Source organism: Macrobrachium rosenbergii, chromosome 5 (genome assembly GCF_040412425.1).
Source record: "Macrobrachium rosenbergii isolate ZJJX-2024 chromosome 5, ASM4041242v1, whole genome shotgun sequence".
NCBI classification, from domain to species: Eukaryota; Metazoa; Arthropoda; class Malacostraca; order Decapoda; family Palaemonidae; genus Macrobrachium; species Macrobrachium rosenbergii.
Window position 1 is genome coordinate 38050490 of NC_089745.1, and position 17500 is coordinate 38067989.

At 33.6% G+C, this 17500-nt stretch overlaps 1 protein-coding gene and 1 long non-coding RNA gene across 20 annotated transcripts in view; one reads left to right on the top strand and one right to left on the bottom strand.

The window, feature by feature from the left end:
• LOC136838671 (uncharacterized) overlaps window positions 1–17500 on the top strand; it is a 526494-nt gene that overhangs the window by 382889 nt on the left and 126105 nt on the right. For both annotated transcript variants that reach the window (XR_010853079.1, XR_010853080.1), the window contains one exon: window positions 12184–12271. This is a non-coding gene — a long non-coding RNA (uncharacterized lncRNA). The remainder of the gene's footprint in view (window positions 1–12183; window positions 12272–17500) is intronic.
• Window positions 1–17500, bottom strand: part of LOC136838668 (GTP-binding protein GEM-like) — a 282807-nt gene that overhangs the window by 157720 nt on the left and 107587 nt on the right. The gene's annotated exons all lie outside the window — the stretch shown is intronic.

Consider the following 17500-nt stretch of genomic DNA (forward strand, 5'->3'; position numbering starts at 1 on the left):
TTCTAGGCTGTTTGTGATGGTATCCTTAAAATGCCCAAGTACGGGAATGAATGGGAAATGGGCATAGAGAGTACAGTGTATGCGTATGTTTGTGCAGGGAGTTCAACGTGTTACTGATGATCCTTACATTTTGGCCGGATATTTCTTGAGCTGTCTCCATGATATTCAGGATGTATATCAATTATTATTATTAATATTCTTATTCAGAAGATGAACCCTTTTCATATGGAACAAGCCCATCACGGGAGCCATTGACTTGAAATTCAAGCTTCCAAAGAATGTTACGGTTATTCATTCGAAAGTTGTACAATACGTACAATAACTTTCAGTTCCAAAATTGAGTAAAGAAGTTTTCCATTTTGGAAAACTTCCTTGACCCACACTAATCCTGATTTTTCTCACTAACCTAAAATTAGATTCTTTGGTGCACTTAAGTATGAAATCTCATGCTTTTGTGTGATGGGAGAGCTGCAAAGAAAATAAATGGGCAAGGAAAAAACAAAGAGCCACGGAGAATGAGGTTTAACCGTCTTCAGTGTCCCTATTTGCTGTCCAGCCTCTCCAACTGTTATTTCTTAGTCCAGCTGCAGAGCTTCCTCCCAGTTCCACCTCAAGAACTTTGCACTTTTTCTTTCATTATTTTCTGGATCTCTTTATCTTGCTGTCCAACCTCTCCAGCTCCGTCTTTTCACTGGCTTGGCCACGGAATAGCCGAAAGTGGCCCAGGGCTTGTCTTGGCAGCCAGCATTTCATAAACCATAAATCATAATTTGCATATTACGAAACACTTTCAGGAGACTTGTTTAAATATTTTTTCTAAGTAGTTCTCGCAACACTTAGAAATACATTAATTACAGATTATTATAAACATTTGTCATTATAAACTTGCAACACGTTTGTTTACCATAAGTTTGTTCTTATAAATGTTAGTTGTTATAGACGTTTCTTTTTCGTAAAAGTTTTTTATTATAAACTTTGTTATTACAGTCATTTGTTGTCATAAACGTTGTTTATCATAAACGTTTATTATTTCAAAAGTTTGTTATCATAAATGTTGGTATCATAAAATTTGTTATCATAAACGTTTGTTTATCATATAAATTTGTTTGTTCTTACATACATTTGTTATAAACGTTTTTATTATAGAATTTGTTATTATAAACGTTTATTATTATAAATGTTTATCATAAACGGTTGCTATTATAAAAGTTTGTTTATCATAAACGGTTGTCATCATCAAAGTTTAATATTATAAACGTTTATTCTTATAGGCGTTTGTTATTATAAACGTTTGCTATCATAAACGTTATCATAAATGTTTGTTTATCATAATAGTGTGTTATTTGCTGTCATAAAAGACGTTTGTTTATCATAAAAGTTTTTTTGTCATAAACGTTTGATGGCCATTGACCAGCGCTCGTGAGTTGCTGTGTATGACGAATGTTTGTGATTTACGGTAAATACAAACGTTTCTTCTCTTGAGCGTTTTAGGAACACCTCTGCTGTACCCATGAAAAAGAATCTCCCTCTCTGATTCTGATTGATTTGTAATAAACGAATGTCTTTCTCTGCCAGTGTATGCACTCGTTTCCATGGCAACCGGGAGATAAACAAAATGGATCTTTATTGCTCAGACAAAAGACGTTTTTAAAATGGATAACTCTATCGCAGTTTATTTCTTTATGTGGTGCATCGTGAATGCATTTGTGAGTGGTATGTAGTACTCACTCAAACATATATATATATATATATATATATATATATATATATATATATATATATATATATGACTATTTATCACATCACCGTGATTCATATACAATGTGTGTACAAACCTGTTTAATATCAATTCACTCTGCGTGAGTATTTATATTTTACAGAGTTAGAGAGAGAAAAATTTTTAGTTGATATAAGTCCACCGTCGTGGGATATAACCAGCGACGGACGAGGAATCAGGACTACAGTGACACACTAATATATCGGCCGGATATATAGCGACGGATAGGAATATAGTGACACACCAACCAGTCGGCCGACTGGTTGTGTGTGTCACTGTAGTGATTAATCGTCCGTCGCTGGTTCAATATATATATGGATATATTATCAACTAAAAGTTCAACCTATTAGTAAATCTAACACTGAACTAATAGAGATATTTTGTTTTACTTTGATTACAAACTGATATATATATATAGTATACACTCTCCAGATATAATATATATAGGATTAGTTATAAAGATTATATGAATGATAATTTATATATTACAATAACTTTATAGTTATATATGTGTGTGTGTGTGAGTAAAGAAGTATTTATATATGTAGAGAGAGAGAGAAAAAATGTTTATATATATATATATATATATATATATATCTTTTCTCATATAACCTAAAATTATATATATATTATATATATATATATGAAATATCATGATATGTGTGTGTATGGTTGAGTAATTGCAATAGAAAATAAATGGGCTCTTAACTTCTCAATTCTTGACGCTTTTTGGATACCCTTATCGCTAAAAAGCCATAGATCCAAATGCACGAAACCGGAAGTAATTCTGATATCCGATGGTAGGATTCGAACGCACATCCATAGTATCAGAACGAAGTCACGTTGCCGTGGTCAGGTCGGCAACGTAACCTCGTTCTGATTCTCTGGATACAGGTTCGAACCCTGCTACCAGACTTATCAGAATTACTTCATAGTTCTTGTATTAGGATCTGAGGCTTTGTAGTGACAAGAGTATCCAAATATTGTGAAGAATTCGAGAAGTTGAGAGGTCATTGTGGCTATCATAGTTACATACGTATGTGTGCAAGTGTGTCTGTTTATATGTGTGTGTATGCGTACTCACCCCTCAATTCTCCTTATATCACATACAAAATGTAAACACTACATAAACACTAAGTAAACAGTCTATCTCTCTACAGCTTAAACATTCTCTCTTTCACTCGAGTGAAAAAAAACCTCACTGAAAGAGGTTTCTTCACAAACGACCAAAAAAAGGAAAAAATAAAAAGAAAGTCACTAACCGCCTCTCAAAAATTGATAGATCGAAGTTTCAATCTCCCAATCTGCCTGCTCTTCGGAAGCAATAACTCGAACTGAGGAGAGATTTAGAAGTGATTTTAAAGTGATTTAGAAGTGATTTCCAAGGGAAAATTGCTTACTGTAATGGGGAGGAGATCCGCCAGGTTTTTTTATTTGTTTATTTTTTATTATAAAACATAGCAGAAAATTGTGGAAAAGTGTGTGGAGGTACTTCTGGGTTACCTAAACTGATTTTTAAAAATTTTTACGGTAAGGACTATTGTGTCTTATATGTATTTATGTGTATATGCATACACGTACGCGCACACACACATATATATACACACACACATATGATAGAAGTAATAAACACACCATCACGCGTGGAACGGAAAACGGAAATACTACCTGGCCTGTCCAGGTCAAAGCCTCAGGTACGGTGGCACTTATAGGTTCCAACTTCTTTCGTGACTTGCGTGGTTCATTGGTGGCGCCCTTGCCTTCCAATTGAAAGACTTGGGTTCGATCAAGATGTGAGTCAAATATATATAATATATATATATATATATATATATATATATATATATATATAAATATATATGATATATATATATATATATATATATATATATATAAATATATAATATATATATATATATATATACACGAATACATTAATTATGATACCACTGTCATTCAAGACACCCAGGACCAAACTACCCAAAGTTGTTCGCAAAAACACTCCGTCAAAGCATCTCGAAAACAATAAAGAATATGGCTAGTCTAATCAGCTGACCATATTCTCAACAAACGAAATCTCCTTTTAAGTATAAAGAGAAACCTCCGAAAATTTCCCCGATCTTCTCCAGAGTCGATACCTTACGTTCTCACACCCGTGCAGTGGTTGCAATGGCAACCGGTTGAGATCGCGAAATGAGTCTTGTAATTCTGGGATTTTTTTCCCTGGCGCTGGGATGCTGGTGGGGTTCTTTCTCTCCTGAAAAGAAGGACTTTGACCCGAGGGGTAGAAGAAATGATAGATGTTGTTGCTTTCTGTGATAAGAGTGATAATATATGTGTGTGTGTGGGTTTATATATATATATATATATATATATATATATATATATATATATATATATATATATATATATATATATATATATATATATATGTATATATATATATTTAGTATATATATATATATATATATATATATATATATATATATATATATATATATGTGTGTGTGTGTGTGTGTGTGTGTGTGTGTGTGTGTGTAAATAAACACATATATGTATATATATATATAATATATATATATTATATATATATATATATATATATATATATATATATATATATATATATATATGTGATATCATGATAATGATCTAAACTAAACAGAGCTTCACTGATTGAGAAAATATCATTATCAAACTTTTGCTGTTAACAAAATTTCAGGATACGCCGTTAGCAAGAACGCGGAACTACTTCCTAACTTTGCCGAGATTGCTATTTTGGTAAATTTGGTTGGCTTCGAGTAAGAAGCTCGTTGTGGTAGCGCAGAGAGAGAGAGAGAGAGAGAGAGAGAGAGAGAGAGAATAATATTCTGTGCTCCCCATTAAGAGAAGGTGGTATACTTATATCTCGTGTTTCTAAAAGTTCCCATATTACCTTAACATATAAGTGATGTATAGATACACTGAAGTGTCACAATACATATACTTTTGAAATCGAATTCTTCAAGCTAAGAATCACAACATCCAGTAAATAATTGGCATACACTTGATGGAAGTTCTCTAGTTATCTCATATTCCAATGTCAAACAGGCGACGATTAAAAATGAAATTCTAAGGACACCCTCCCAAATTCTGGACATACAACAAAAGTGCATTTTAGCAAGTACAATTATTCATAAGGAGTTATTGGACATTTTTCCCTCGTTCAGAAATACGTAAAGGCCTTGGGAACATTTTAAATGAACTATCTCGTGTAAGAATTTTAACTAGTGTGGAAATCCAGTATCATATTAATTTATCATTTTTTATAATAACTGATCTCGTCTTTATTTCCTACTACCTTTTGTAACTTCCTTCAAATGAACACCGTATTCTTTAGAAGATTGAATTTCAAATCAATGGCCCCTGCAAGCCTTTTCCATATGAATAGGCATTTATCTTCTGATTAATAATAATAATAATAATAATAATAATAATAATAATAATAATAATAATAATAATAATAATAATAATTACTAACGCTTTTCCTTGGAAATTATTCAACATTTATAAACTTTGATTTCTTAAATTACTGAAGTTGATGTCATATGTCTGTGAAATTCACAGCTTTGGAAGACATTAGTAGAGTTCTCAGGGCAGTGAAGGCCACAACAAGCACCCCAGTTTACTTTAGTTTGACTGATGGATGCACTTTTAGCCTATGATAAATAGTTACAAATACCTGTAGGCAATGTAACTGATTTAATTCCTTTCAAATCACAATTACATTTTCTCTTTACACTGAATATGAATCTGGGGTAGCTTTCTGAAGTAAGTTCAGTCTTTCATTTTCTGTCAAAGGTAAAACAATCTTTTCAAAAGTAGCTTTACCTTGAGACGGCTGTATTTAAAAAAGTCTATGATGGTCTTACCCAACTACTTATGACGGACAGGTCTGAGTATCGTGATCTGTTAGGTAACCTAAGGACTCAACTAACAATATATTATCTTTTAAAGCCTTATAAATAAATACAGATGATCAGAGTAACCCTATATCCTGCTTTCTTAATTTTATGGCTTCTATTTACCATTATCCAAGTATCCTATGACCTCCCCTCAGTCTAGAAGTTTTTCTGTTTACGGACATGGAAAATTTCAGCGTTTTTACTAAGGGATTTCAAATTTCAAAATGAAATTCAGCAAAATTATAACAGTATCCCAAAATGAAATTCAGTAAAATTATAACAGTTTTCCAAAATGAAATTCAGTCAAATTATAATCATTTCCCAAAATGAAATTCAGTAAAATTATAACCATTTCCCAAAATGAAATTCAGTAAAATTACAACCATTTCCACGATAGAAGTTCCTGTTGTGGTTATAAAGTGTTCGTCTCTTTGAAGAAATGGAAAATTTCAGCGTTTTTCTAAGGGATTTCAAATTGCAAAATGAAATTCAGTACAGTTATAACCATTTCCCCAAATAAAATTCAGTAAAATTATAATCATTTCCCCAAGTAAAATTCAGTAAAATTATAACCATTTCCCCAAATACAATTCAATAAAATTATAACCATTTCCACGACAGAAGTGTCTGTTGCTGCTATAAAAGATTCGTATCTTTGAAGAATATGGAAAATTTAAGTGTTTTTACCAAGGAATTTCAAATTCCAAAATTAAACTCGGTAAGAGGATGATATTTCCACGAATTTCTCTTTGATGTTGTTACGTGTGATTTAAATGTCAGTTTGCTTCAAGCTTATCAGAAATAATATTTTCAGTAACACGTAGATATATATAACTGACGTTTTAGTTGGATAACCCCCCCGTGTATGTATAAAAGCAATTTCCACCGTCATAATTAACGTATGAAATTCACCCTCCCTTTGCGACACTCATCATTAAAACCGAGTTGATTATTTATGCAAATAATGTTCCATTTGCATGAAAAGAGACATACACCCACCCTCCCATTTTATATCAGCAAATATGAACTCTATCCCCGCTTAAATCAGATCACCATTTCGTGTGCGCCCGACTGTCAACAGGTAGAAAGCTTTTTACCTGGGTTAGCTTAATTAGAAACGGCTGGAGTTGCCTGACGCGAAATACCACTGCGTATGTGGGCGTTTTTATTGTTTTTTTCTTATTTAACTCTACGATTTTAAAATGCTGGGGATTTATAGACCACTATATTGTAAACCCCTAACAAGAAATTAAAATTATTACTGATAGAAAAATAGTTGTGTTTCGTCTCGTATATATATAATTATTTGCCTGAGTTGTGGTAATACGTATTGATTCGTGATTCAGATAGCGATTGCAACTTTACTTACATTCAGTCAGTCTCTCTCTCTCTCTCTCTCTCTCTCTCTCTCTCTCTCTCTCTCTCTCTCTCTCTCTCTCATTTTTGTTACTCAACACACGATATTACGAATTAACCTTTGAATGAGTAGTACTTTTCAGAAATATATTTCTAATGCATTTATAATTTTCTTCGTTTGTTTTGGAATAACCATTCTTTCCATCTTTCTCTTTATTATGAAAGAAGAGGCTTTACTGCATCGGGAAAATATATCTTCAATTATGGTTTCTCATGAATATATTTATTTCTATCTGCATGTATCTACAGCTCATGGTGATTCATGGGAATGCGTAGCATCTCTCTCTCTCTCTCTCTCTCTCTCTCTCTCTCTCTCTCTCTCTCTCTCTCTCTCTCTCTCTCTCTCAGCAACAGAGCCTCTTTATTCTCGAATGCTCATATACAGATAAGATCTGGTGTCGTATCCTATCACATAATTTTTTCGAGCTATGAATATTTTGGCCATCATTTTGGTGCTTTTCAGATTGAATCTGTCGTGGGCCACGGATTGTGGGTTTTGTTCGAAATCCCTTTCGTACAGAGTGTCTTTTTTCAAGTTTTCTTTTGTTTCCAGATCTATTTCACTGGTGTATATTTCATGCATCAACATATATGTCTTGTGTTCTGTGGCTGATAAAAATTTGTCCTAAAAATGAATATCGTGATGTTATCTCGAATAAACAGTACTTTCTTTTGTATAGAGTATCTTTTTCCATGTTTTCTTTTTTCCACATCTATTTCACTGGTATATATTTTATGTATATGTATATATATCTTGTATTCTATGGCTGGCATGAATTTGTCCTTTAAACATGAATATCGTGATGATATCTCGAATAAGCTGCATTTTCTTTTGCATTGTGTCTTTTTTCAAGCTTATAATTTTTTCCAAATCTACGAGTATTTCACTGGTATATATTTTATGTATTTGTGTATCCTTCCTCTCTCCTTCCTATCTACTCGTCCTTACCACATGGCCATACCATTTCATTCCCGATACTTCCGATTTCTTCATTTTCCAGTCTTTTACACAGCGACCTCCTTTAGTTTTGTAGATACTAGGAAGGCTGCTGTTGCAAACGGTGTGCTATTTTTTAGCATCTGGTTTAACAGTAATCATTTTTCTAGGAGTTTAATCTTGGCTGTAACTAAAATGTGAAATAGTTTGCCTAATGCAGCTGTGGAAACTTCCGATCTCCAAATATTCAAGCGAGGATCAAATTCATTCCTGCTCTCGTCCCTGAATTTCAAGTGTACCGGTTTTATTTTCTATTCCCTCATATTTATTTGTTCATTACCTTTTCTTATAACCTCTCTCTCTCTCTCTCTCTCTCTCTCTCTCTCTCTCTCTCTCTCTCTCTCTCTCTCTCTCTCTCTCTCTCTCTCTCTGCAGGCTGATTTTCCTTTGGAGCCCTCTTGGGTTTACTATAGTCTGTTGACTTTGTCCATAAGAGTTTTCAGCTGAAGATATAGAGAAACAAAGGAAGAAAATCATCTGATTCCTTATTGGAACTCTGAGACGAAGGTCTGTCTTCAGCATAATCGGCTCAGTATGGTAATGAAGTGATTTGTGCCCGAGCATTCAGATCAAGGAGAGGTGCCACTTAAATCCCTGGCGTTCTGGCGTGTATCAATCCTTGAATGAGAATTATAGAAACTTCTCGTATTCGAAAATAATCCTCTAAATCTCATTTGCATAATCTTGCCCCTTGCTAAGATATGGCAGGCGAGCGGAAAGTATTTCAATTTATGAGTAGCCTACAAAGTCTTATCCCGGATGTACGTTCAGATAAACCAGCATTCTTAATCAGATGAAAAGACGCGACGAGAAATATTTATATTTGTCATTTGGTTTCTGGAATGTCCCATGAATCACATCAAAAATTTTATGATATTCAGTTGTTCTACTAAAATACAAGAGTCTGACAAAGGATTAGTGATTCATTTGATCCCTCATGTTGCTGGTTATAACTCAGTTCCAGAGGTCCTTTATTCCTCACACCGTTGGACTGTGGAACAGCCTCCCAGAGGATGTCGTGCAATTGGAACTTCAGAAGATCAAGCGAAGTGCAATGCATTTCCACCCTAATACGATTCTCCTTATATTTTGATATGTTATTTAATTTTTTGTATATTTATTTATTTATCAGTTTATCTTTTCTAATAACTAATTTCTTTATGTATTTCTCTTTACCTTCTGTTACTTCTTTCAAATGAATACCATATTCTTTGGAAGCTTGAATTCAAGTCAGTGGATCCTGTGGACTTCTTACATATGAATAGTGAAGAACAACACTATTGTTTCTCTGAATAATAATAATAATAATAATAATAATAATAATATAATAATAATAATAATAATAATAATAATAATAATAATAATAATAATAATAATAATAATAATAATAATAATAATAATAATAATAATAATAGCCTTTCGGTTCCAGAAATCAAGGGGAAATTATTTTTGAAAAAATGAAGGTCAGTGAATGATGAAAACTCCATGATGACTGTTAGGAAAGATGATAAAATAACATATAGGGTTAGAAAACTATTTAAGGCTGCAACAGAGGTAGATAACTTCTTGATAGACTGTAAAACAGTTCGAAGCAACTGTTCCAAAACAGTTTTAGGAGAAAAAAACAGTAATAAGGTTAAAGAGGTCCTTTATTCCTCACATTGGTGGACTGTGGAAAAGTCTCCCTGAGGATGTGTAATTTGAATCTCAAAAGTTCAAGCGAAGATGCAACGCATTACTACCCTAAATCAATTCATCTTGTATTCTAATGATTTTCTTCTATCTTTTATCTATTTATTTATTAATTTGCTATTTTTTTCTTTTCTAATTACTGATCGCTTCTTTTTGTATTTCCTGTTATCTTCTGTAACTTCTTTCAAATGAACTCCGTATTCTTTGGAAGCTTGAATTTAAAATCATTGGCCCCTGTGGTGGGCTTTTTCCATATGAATAGAGTTCATCTTCATAATAATAATAATAATAATAATAATAATAATAATAATAATAATAATATTTAGTAATAAGGTGATAATAATCAATTTCAAGTATTGAGAGCTTCCTGATAGAAACATCAGCTGCAGCATCACCTCAATTTGTATATAGCTTAGTTTATACAAACCAAGGCAGCTGATTAACAGCTCTCACCTTCAATTTTACGTGGCTAAGAACCAATTGGTTACTTGCAACGGGAACAGAGGATCCGAACCACATTCTGAGAAATAATAAGAAATAAATAACTCTTGATAATCGAACTCCGGCTCATCGAATGGTGAGCTCAACCAAATCCCAACAAATAGTGACCTTCAATGTTAATGTTGAAAGAGGATCTTCTATAATAATAATAATAATAATATAATAAAGAAATCCCCAAATACTCATGTTAATGAGATTTCTATGAATAATAATAATAATAATAATAATAATAATAATAATAATAATAATAATAATAATAATAAACTCCGTTGGAGATCAAAATACTGTATATTTAATAAAAGCCAAAATTTAAGCAGGAATAACGGGTGGGTTAAGATAGCCTGTGACAATTCAATACTACATGTTTAAAAGAGTGTGTACTACCTATTAATAATAATAATAATAATAATAATAATAATAATAGTAAGTAGACTCCGCTGGAGATCAAAATACAGTGAGTAAAAGCCAAAAGCTAAGCAGGAGAAAAAAGTGGCGTAAGCCAGCCTGTGAAAAAAGCCACCCAGGCAGATATGGTCCCCAGTGAGTTATTCATAACGTTTGAGAGGAACTTACAAATGAGTTCATTCCTGGTCACGACCTCCAACTCGGTTCCCCCCCTCTTCTTTACGGACCTTTGGAATTGTATGGCGCACATATACATTCAAAACGTCAGAGGAGGTCTTTACCTAGTTTCTCGCTAGAAAAATTGTTTCTATTTAATGTAAAAAAAGAAGGAAAAACTTGAAAGGGTGGCTGTATAGAATTGAAACAGACCAGCAGACAGTCAGTCTGTTAAATATCACACACACACACACACACAAACACACACACACACATATATATATATATATATATATATATATATATATATATATATATATATATATATATATATATATATATATATATATATGTGTGTGTGTGTTATATTTGTATGTATATATATATATATATATATATATATATATATATATATATATATATGTGTGTGTGTGTATGTGTATACATAACTATAATGTATATGCTAAATAAGTGGCAGTTGTTTTGCGTTGACCAAATATCAAGTAAGGTTTCTTTAAATATTGCCATAAACCTTTATTCAAATGTATATTCTTAACATGTATCTTTAATTGTATTTGTACAATATGTATACAAGACTTATTAACTAAAGTTGTAAAAACTATCACGGCATATACGCGTCTGCGTAGACCATCATTAAGGTTTAAATAAACACTCAGGCATACGTACGTAACACGGATGCAATACAATACGTGTTTATCATGAAACGCCTCAACAGTAAGGCAAGGTTGTCTCCTCTGCTTGGTGCATCAGAATAGGTAGTTCCTTCTCAGTAAAACTGTGGACCTTTGCACTGCTGATGTTACAGTCCTACCGCACTGAAATAGCACTCTTATGCGCCAGGCATTGTAGCTTCATTCGGCTAGTTCCTATGCTTGGCGCATCAGAAGTAATTCCTCCTCAGAAAAAGTGTGGACCTTTACACTGCTGACGTTTCTGTCTGAAATAGCAATCTGATACGCCAGGTAATGTAGCTTCAGTTATTATGTGATGTACTACTGTACATCATTGATCTCGTGAAGGGTTTGTCCTGTATTTACATCCCGCCACTCCAGTGTGTTTTGTGTTCTGCAATAGTTCAGTAACCACTAGTTGTTACAGAACTACTGTAGCGCTAAGGTTAAGAGATATAAATGTTCTCCAGAGTTCAGACACAAGCCAGGCTTTGAAACTAAACTCTTGCTGGGACTGCGTAAAGTTTATTAACTTGCAAAGTTGATTGTCGGTACACTTTCCACAATGCCAGCTACAGCAAGTGCTTTTTTTTCTACTTTCAGGAAGCACTGTCATCCTTAGCCCTGATGTCAATGGAAATTCTCCGAAGAGGAAAGACCAAGGAAGAAGAGATCACATAGGCAAAGAAAGGTAAGTCCCATGAACTTTGTTTTACTGATGTTACCGGTATCATTTATTATAATACTAACCCAGTACTAAAATGCAATTAAACTTTTTTCTTGATACATTTCAAGTTTTCAAATTATATTTATTTTACTATTTGTCTGTCGTTCCAAATTTATGTGAGAGAATAACTAGTAGGCTAAGTTAACAATGCAATGTTTTACACAAGAGTAAATAGGTTAATTTCGCATTGATATAGATATATATATATATATATATATATATATATATATATATATATATATATATATATATATATATATATATATATATATATATATATATATACATACATATATGTATATTTGTGTGTGTATGTATATACATACATAAATACATATATATATCAAGTATATATATATATATAAATATATATATATATATTATAAATATATAAATAAATATATATATATATATATATATATATATATATATATATATATATATATATATATATATATATATATATATATATAATAGTTTCTGAAGATATTACTTAATCATTGCAAAAACAGATTATGTATTTCCCCACTCAGAAACCCAGCTTCCCACTACGCTCTCCCATTACTGCTAGACTTAGAGGGCATTGTAATGGTTTAACCACTCTTTTTCTGACAGAAATTGATATCAGTTCCGTTCAAATCACACGGGGAATTACCAGAAAAATAATATTTTACATTTGTACTCGATTACAGGTTTCCAAGTAACCTTTGGCAACTCAAGTTGCGGAGAACTTGAATGTAAATTATAAACTGGAAAAGGTTCAGGATTTTTGAGCCTTTCCACAGGATCAAATAGAGGGGCGAGTGGGTTAGATCAAAGTGAAAATAACCGAAATGATGTTAATTTTTGTTTATGCGACTCTGACCTTGGGGCATGGGAACTCTAGATCTGAATGGTATTTCCGTATACCTTCTGACAACGGACACCACACCTCGCAAAATTCAAAAGTTATGAAGTTGTAGAAAAACTTTCACCGAAATGTGAAGGTTTTCTTATCTATAATCATAACCTTGGCCCAGGTGCAAGCGGGCCTAGTGAAGGCACTGGGTTTGAAAGGTATTCGAGTAAGCTGTGCCTGCTTGCAAGACTAGACATGCTCCTGCAGCAAGCAGTGTGTCACTTTCTGGTATCGGGTTTAATACTACTCAGTTTACTAGGAGTTTCATCTTGGCTACGGCTAAAATGAGGAATAGCTTGTCTAGTGCAGTTGTGTAACCTTCTGATCTTCAGATATTTAAGCCAGGAGCAAATCCATTCCTGCTCTCTGCTGCTGCTGCTGACGTCTTTTGAATTTCATGTGTATCGGTTTTATTTTCTGTTCCCTCATATTTATTTATTTGTCACTTCTTATAACTTATCTCTCCGCAGGCTGATTCTGCTATGGAGCCCTCTGGGGTTTATAGTCTATGGACTCTGTCTTTAAAAGTTTTCAGCTAAAGATCTAAAGAAAGAAAGAAAGAAAGAAAGGGAAGCTACCTTGCAAATATGACAGTCAGAAAAGCATTGCAAGAGATGGGGCCTTCGTTAGTGGATATCTGGTCTTAATGATTCTTTTGACCTTTCTTCTTGAGATCCAATACCTCTTCTCGATTTACACCGTTCGCTTATTATACCTAATCATTATGCCCCGAAACTTTTTTATCATTATTGTTCTCCTTCCATTCCGTAGTTATTTGGCTCTTCTTCTGCCATCTTTTATCTCATTTAGTAATATTCTTAAATTATGAAATGTATTTCAGTTTATTGCTGTAATTAGCATCATTGGTTATGTCCATATTAGTAAATAGCAATGATTTCTTCATCAGTGGATGGGAAAGTTTTTGAAAGGATCAAAAGTTCATATTCGAAAATTTTATCGTAACCTGTTGTTCATATTATTATTACCCAGAAGATAAACCCATATTCACATGGCTCAAGCCTAAAGAGGCCTTTGACTTGGAAATTCAAGCTTCCAAAGAATATGGTTTTGATTTCAAAGGAGTTACGGAAGATAATATCAAACACAGGAAGAAGAGGTCAGATATTAGAAAAGAAAAAAGATAATTTACTCATATTGAAAGGTAACCCTGTGCTTTACTGTACGGAGACGAAATAACTTCCAGTGCATTATTCGTGCTTTCACTGTTAAATCAGAGACGAACCCCTGTGTAAAAAATATTCTGCGGCTTTGCAACAACAAAATTAACTATTGCCAAATCCTCATGAACAGAGGTTCGACCTCCCTCTGCACGCAACTGATCATGCACTATTCACAGTCACCCAAGCCATTTGCCTCATTTTCTTCGTTAGTATCGGCTCTTGCAAATCATTCATCTATTTTAACTGAAGTTGTCTCTATTCTGTCATGACGAAACCGCCCAAACACATTCTTACTTTGATGCATTTCTTCGTTTCTTATCGTGGCAACCCTCCAAAGTCCACATATAATAATGCATAGAAAATAAATGTCAAAAGCTCCCACTCTCTTCATTTTAAATAAAGAAGAACTAGGGCCAATACTCTTTCATACACTCTACTTCTCTTGATTACCTAATTTCTTATCTAAAAAACGTTGGGCCTTCTCTAGACTATGCAACTTCTCCTTACCACTAATCACCACAGCATCGTTTGAACCCTCACCCTAGGTAAGTCAACTAGTTGTGTTCCTCTCCCATCCACACTAGCACTCAGTCACTCTTCTTCCCAGCTTCATACACTGAGCTTTCTCTAGTCCATGCAACTTCCCCTTACCACCGATCAACGCAGTATCGCTTGAACCCTCTGATCCCATATATATACCTAGGTGAATCAAACAGTTTCATTCCCCTCCCATATTTTTCGGTCAAAAGCAGTGGGCTTTCTTTAGACTATGCAGCTTCTCCTTACTACCAATCAGCAGAGAATCATTTACAAGCATCAGCTCTTCTACATTTTATTTATAGTCTATGTTCTTGATGCCCTGAATCCTTAACGCTCTCCATTTTGAACCTTTTAACGGTTATTTTTATGTTTTCTTTAGGTATATGTGCGCTAAAGAGTAGGTGCCTTGTAAGTAGCCATTATTATTCCAAATAATTTTGACCATGAACTACTTTTCAAAGTCGCGTGATAATTTAAATGTCAATGTTTCAAAATGTTTGGAGAGTATTTTCACAAAATATTTTACTTGGACCTAATATTCAACGTCAAAGGTTAGTTTCAAGTTCAACACTTTCTTTTCCTTTCAGTTGGATGAGACCTGGCAGGTCTGTGTAACCTTGAAGGTTGGCGATTATATTGAGAAAATATTTTTGACCTAACATTTTAATTCACTCTGTTACTGAAGAAATCGTAAGGGATTATTTGTCCCTAATAGTTTTTAACCTTGAAGTTTTAGCTAGGTCTCAGGCCCATTTGTATATTTAATTTTTCCCTTAACTTGATGAAACTTAGTCATTATCTATCGTAGGGAGATTGGTGAAATTTTTCCCATTTCCTGTAATTCTGAATTTTGCCAAGGTCATGGATGAATTTTAAGTCCCAAATTTTTTTTCAAGGTCATGGATGAGTTTTAGGCCCCCAAAATTTTTTGTCAAGGTCATGGATGAGTTTTAGGCCCCCAAAATTTTTTGTCAAGGTCATGGATGAATTTTAGGCCCCAAAAATCTTTTCAATGTCAGGGGTGAATTCTAGACCCCCTAATTTTTTTAAGGTCATGGATGAATTTTAAGCTCCCAATTTTTTTCTGAGGTCATGGGTGAATTTTAGGCACCCATTTTTTTCAAGATCATTTTATCAATGACCTAAAAAAGTTTAGAGCCCAGTTTTTTCAAGATCATTGGTGAATTTTAGGCACCCAATTTCTTTCAAGGTCATGATGAATTTTAAACCTCCAATATTTTGTAAAGGTCATTGGTGAATTTTACCATTTTTTGTAAAGGTCATTGGTGAATTTTAGGCCCCAGATTTTTTTCAAGGTCATGGGTAAATTTTACATGCCTTAATTTTTTTAAGGCCATGGATGAATTTTAGGACCCTTTTTTTTTTCAGTGTCATGGGTGAATTTTAGGACCCCCAATTTTTTTTAAGGCTGTTGATGAATTTTGGGTAACCAAAATTATTTTCTGATTTTGGTGAGCTTTTTTAAGTCAGTGGCTGTAATGGTGATACTAAAATGCAATACCATTTTGTAATGGTTAGTGTCAAATGACCCATATCTGTTCTTCAGACAGATACTGGTTAAATCTAGTTATTATTATTATTATTATTATTATTATTATTATTATTATTATTATTATTATTATTATTATTATTCAGAGGTAACAGTAGCGATAGCAGTACCTATATATTAATAATAATAATAGTAGTAGAAATAACAATAGTGAAACATTTTACGTCAGTTATGTGATTCTTCTCTCTCTCTCTCTCTCTCTCTCTCTCTCTCTCTCTCTCTCTCTCTCTCTCTCTCTCTCTCTCTCTCTCTCTCCTTAAGATCTCGCACACCTTTGCAAGGAGCCATGACTGGAAGAGGTGTGAGCAGCATATCAAGCATTTACCGGAGGGTTCTTTCTCGAAATTAGATTTTTCCGCTCTCTCTGAAAGTTTGTGAGTTTCTGTAAATTTCCTGTGCCACATTTACTTTAATGCACTCTCACGTCGCTGAGGATTCCGCCTGACATATAATTCGGAATGTCTGTTTCGGAATGCGTATATATTTTTATTATTATTGCGTCTACGCATCGTAAAGTAGGAGGGATGGTGGGATATATATCGGTTTTGGCAAGATTGTAAGCGCCTGGGGCAAAATTATGTAGGACCACGCTTGTGACTCGTGGTGACGAATTTACAAGGGAGGATGCATAGATGTACACACACACACACACTGTATGTACACATATATATATATATATATATATATATATATATATATATATATATATATATATATATGTGTGTGTGTGTGTGTGTGTGTGTGTATGTATATATATGCACACACGTATGTATATATATATACACATAATCAACACACAATCACGCGTGGAACAGAAATAAATTTCTGACTCACCTCAGGATCGAACCCAGGTCTTTTAGTTGAAAGGCAAGGGCGCTGCCCACTGGCCACACAAGTCAAAAGAAGTTGGAGCCTGAGAGCAACTGCACCCAAGGAATTACCTGGGCCAGCTAACTGCTACCTGCTTGCATACCAGCGAGTTTTTTCCAACTTCCCGACTCAGC